Below are 5,336 nucleotides of genomic sequence, written 5' to 3' on the forward strand. Positions count from 1 at the left end.
TGGGAGAAGCGATCTGAAGGGACCAGCGTGCTGCCTCCATGGTCGCTACCAATGGACTAGGAGTAGATTCCCTATTCCCACCTCTGAGATTTGTAAAATCAGCAGCAGCTCAATATGGGGGTGAAGCAGCCAAAAACCTGCCAATCAAACACCCCGTAAGTGCAGCTCCCACTGTTCTTGTCTCATCTGCTCGGCATTAGGTGAAAAGGACTGACTACAAGGAGCATCACTTAGGTCCCATTAAGGGCACAGCTGTCAGGGAATGTCTTGTCAACCCTGATAGTCTGAAAGTGCAGTGGATCAACTCAGGACGTTTCAGCCCTTCAGAGCATGTAAGGCACTGTCTGGCTCGGGCTGTCACATAGCAGCAGCAGCATACAAAGTGGCAAGAGGTTAGGGGTGCAGTTTCTGTTTGTTTTAAAAAGTGCTTTAATGTAACAGCTCTGTCCAGAATATGAGGTAACACAAAATAGTGAGTTGTCATTTATTTTTCCATTTCGAACACTGAACACTAAAACAGCTTAGGACTTTAGCAGAGGTTTAAAAAGCATTTACATATATATACGTGAACATAAAAATACCTGTTTAGCATCCTGTCTCATATTCAGAGGAGATAACCTTAACCTCGACTTCCCCCCCAGTAGCACCTCCTTCCCTAATGGCACATTCTCTTTGTGCACGTTTTTAAACTAAAGTGCTCACCAGCAGCCAGAGCCCAGCAAAAGCAGCCCTTCAGCAGTGAAGCATTTCAATCAAAGCAGAAGGCAATAAACAGACTCAAGGATTTGGATAGAGTGGAAGAAACATAAAGGAAAAAAAAATCCCTTAGTATACTCGAAAATAGGTTTACTGCTTTCTTCTCCTTGAAACTGGGTTATCACATTTCAGAAATAATGATTTCAGTTACATTTCTCAGAGTATTTTTCAGTCTTCTGGCTAGGAAATAGGCTGGGGCTTCAAGGTGAAGATCTGGAGGCAATGTATATTGCATACTACAGTAAAGCCAAGTTAATTTGACTGGTTCCTGAAGTTCAGGTATGGAGAAGAGAAAGCATTATTCTCAACTAAAACTGGATGCCCAGTACCCAATTTTCAAAAGCTTCTCAGTCTCTTGAAAGCTGAGATTGAGAGACCTCCTTCAGCAAAGCATGGCTTTAAAACCGTGAGCGGCCCCACAGGTGTCCTCTGCGACTTCTGAGGTTTGCTGGATTAACGCTTTCGTGTCCTTACTGTGATGCAGATGCCAATATCACTGCATGCTCCCTCCTTCTTTGAGTAGACAGATGGGGAATCAGTATCCATCCAGACCTGCTAGGGAGGAAGTACAAAGGCAGCAGTGTTACACAAACTCATTTGACTTTTTTGACCATGGGTTGTTTTGCATTATTGCACGTGAACACAGAAGCCTTTTCTGCCCCTGCTCAGAAATCTGGGATTGGGCTGCCCCAGGCTGGGCACCTGACCTACCACATTCCCTGCAAGTTTCTCCTGCAGCCATGGGCTCTTTCTCAGTTTCCTTTTCCCACTTGTCACGGAGTTGACTAGGTCAATCTATGTCCGTGACAGGGGCGACAGGCCTCTGCCCTCCCCCCCCACCCCAGTCCCACAGAAAATGGGAAGGAAGGAAGGGAGGAAAAGAGCAGCGGCAACAATCTATGGAGGAAAACTTATTTTACTATAATATTGGAATACAAGATAACACAATATATATACAATTTAATTGAAATTGAGATTAATAAATCAGACAAGATGAGAGAGAGAGAGAGAGAGAGTTCCCGGGACCGATTCAAACCTGAAAAGCTTGGAACGGCTAGGAAAGCACCCTCCAGCACCCACTGCCAGGCAGCAAGAGAGCGCCCCCCCACCCGGAAGGGCCAGATCCCGTGACTGCTGTAATGTACAGGGATAGGTAGCTGGGATTGGGGCAGTGACACTTTAATGCCCCGTACACTACATGATGTTTTGATGTGGAATACTGAAATCCAAAAACAAAAAAAAAACCAAAAGCATAGAACCATGACACCACTGTTCCCAGCATTTCATTTTAGCACTAGCATCAAACTGCATTCTTCTTATTCCATGAAAACGATGGCTGGTTTGAATAAAATCTGGTATTTGTGCTTCTGGAGAAGCGTTCTGCAAATATTTAATTTTATTTTTTCCCGATTTGCAACCTAACAAATTCTGCATTGAGTTTAGGGCTTCAAATAAAAGTCTGACAGTGCTCAGTGTGGTCCCCAGTCAAGTGCAATTTCTGCTTCAGGCTGAAAAGTGAAAATTCAGCATAGTCTCCATTTGAACCTATAAATCACCACTGGCTTAGAGAGGAGGTTTATGGACCATTCAATCCATGTGGTTCTTGAGACAGATAAATGTCCAATTTTACAGCATTCCCAAGCAAGACGAGATTCATCTGTTATGCTTATGAATCTCTTGCAGAAAGCAGTAACACAAAGTCCTGAACTGGAGAAAGCTGTTGTTGAAAGAATGGCCTCATGCCAGTTTGCACCATCTGAGACTGGCTCTGTCCAGTATATATAACAGCAATTATAGTGCAGGGTGCGCTGTACATCTGACAAACTGAGCTGCAGCATAATCAATAAACTTAATTACCTATCACAGCCTGCCCACGTAGTACACAATTTTAATTCAATTATAACTTCCAAAAATTGATACATAGCCGAGCAGATATATTTATCACTGAGGTCTAAATCAGCTGTGTGTGTCAAGGCTGACACTTAAAAATGAAGATGTTTATAGTTTCTGGAGCTCAAAGAAACCCACATAAAAAGCACATTCTTTTCTTCTCAGAATAACTAAAATTGATTTGTCACTGATGGAGAAGTCACTACCCAGAAAATGAGCCCGGAACCACAGTAAGTAGCACACTGCCTGCCCAGAGCCCTGGAAGCACACAAATCTACTCAGGCACATGGCAGTAGGGAATGGCAGAGCCGTCTCTGCTGGAGCAGCCACCAGGTCAGCCTGCCTCTGCTGCCCAGCCTCTGGGATGCAGCAGGTCAGGGAGATGGCTCCTAGCTCAGCAGGGCCTACCTAGTACAACATTACAAAATACAGCCTTCATCACAGCTGTCCCAAACACAGAAACTTCCCATATGTCCTCACCTGTCAATTTCTGTTTCATCTATAGGTATCTCTTTCATCCTCGCTTCTGCCCCTGCAGGTAAGCAAGTTCCAACAACTGCCTCACTTTTCGAAGTTCACATCACTCTTCCTGTGAGGTGTGATTTCAGCTGTCCCTTCTCTTTGATTTCCCTTTCTCTCACTGACATCAAGAACAGCTTTTCCCATCTCCTGCATGACTTGGATGTGGGTGGGGGGGGGTTAGGTGCTCTTGCTCTAAATATGTCTTTCTATGACAAATACACAGGGATGTTACACCCCGAGGAATACGAAATGACTAGCTGGCAATGAGCATAAAGCTAATAGCAGAAAAATTAATCAGGAACAACAGCCAGGGGACTCACCACAGACCTTAAAACCAATGGGCCATCCTGGTCACTGAGGCAAGTCCTTTGCTATTGTAAGCACCATGTCCCATAATCATATTCACAAATGTATTCATGGCCTGTTCATATCCTTTTGTTCTTGTGCAAGCGCTGTCCGTCAGCATAACAGCTGTTTTCCTTCCCTGGTGCCTACCCCCAATATGTCTATAGGCAGCAATCAGACCCTTTGTTTTGCTAGCTTTAACAAGGCGAGCTCCTCCTCCTCCTTCTTCTGCATGAGGCTGCCCATTCCCTCTAGCATGTCCCTGGGCCTGTTCCAGCTGATTATACTTTTTGTGACATGGGATACCAGGTTGGCACAGAGAGCAGAGGTCTTACTGGCACCTTCCACATCAGCACGGCTCTTCCCCTTTCTGTTGAGTGAAATACCTGAACTCTGAATTGTTTAGACAATTTTTTTGCAACTGGGTGATTACCATTACTGTTAAGTCAGGTTCAGCCCATGCCATGCTTCCGGACACTTTTCATCCCAAACCCTGCACAGGTCCTTCTAGATACCCTCTGTCTGAGCAAGTCCCACAGGAATGGGCCTGTGCCCAAATTAAAAATGTCACCTTTCTTCCTTCCTCAACCTTAAACAATGTTTATTTTAAAATCCATGTGGTCTCCCCGGTCTGGAAATGAACTTCAGTTGCTGGTCCCAATTGTGTTCATCTAGTGCCTGTGACTGCAACAGTGGATCTCTGGGAGTCTGCAGCTATCCTGGAAGGAACTGTGGTTACTCACAGCAGTGGCCACCTCTCCAACCTGCTCTTCTTCATTCCTGCCATCATACAACAAAGCCGCTCTTTGGTCACGTCATATTCCCATTAGCTTGCTGAGGCCCCTGCAGCCCTGATCCTCTAGCTCTGCCTGAGAAGTGACAGTTCTACACTGGACAGGAATATCTCATTTTGTCCTGCTCTCAAGCCAGCTCTGATTGTGTTGAACAGGAACTGGAGATTCCCAGCAGCCATGTTAGCTGGAGGCCTTCAGACAGTGATTCTGAGGAACAGGAGTGACAGGAGCTGGGACAGCCTAAGAGCCCTTCAATAAATGAAGCTGAGAGAGGTTCATTCCCTAAAACTGTTGTATCTATGGTAGAGCTGCCAAGCACCTGGCCTGTTGGCTCACTGTGTCAGGACAGTTTATGTGTTTTTATAAATTGACCTTATCTTCATTAAGGAAAAAGACCATACTCCTGCTATGTACCAGCTGTGGCTGAGGACATGAAGATAGTTTGCAGAATTAAAACAAGCCACTAGGGCAAGATGTGATTTTTTCCTTCTCATTCTGTTAATTTTGACACATAAACAGGCATGAAAGCTACAGACTGTGTTGGCTTCAGCAGGGCGCAACCACAGATACGCTGCTCATATTCATCAGTGTTTATGTGCAGCGTATCTCTTATTCTCTTATTCTCTGCTTCTGCTTAATAAAAGAAGCCACTAATAAAAGAAAAAAAAAAAAAAAAAAAAAAAAGAAAGAAAAAAAGAAAGAGAGAGAAAAAAAAGGAGAGAGTTTCCAGGCTTCCTGATTACAAATTAACCCCCGAATGTGAGCAGAGCGTAGCCAATGCTGTGCAGGCTCCTGCCGCTCCTGGCAGCCTGAAACAACGGCTCTGAGATGTGTGAAATCTGAAGCCCTTCTGAGTATGACAGCAGTGCTAACATGGGTACTCAGCAACACACCCAGGCCTGACAGCATTGCAATTCTGTGTCACTTGGAGAAGTGTGAGTCAAATATGAGCCAGAGGACAGAGAAAGCTCAAGGAGATGCCACAGAGAAGGGAGAACAAAGGGAGGAAAAACAGAGTAGAGCAAAGGT

This window comes from Centrocercus urophasianus, unplaced genomic scaffold, assembly GCF_019232065.1.
Source record: "Centrocercus urophasianus isolate 14NV4802_14NV808 unplaced genomic scaffold, USGS_Curo_1.0 seq_10, whole genome shotgun sequence".
Taxonomy (NCBI): domain Eukaryota; kingdom Metazoa; phylum Chordata; class Aves; order Galliformes; family Phasianidae; genus Centrocercus; species Centrocercus urophasianus.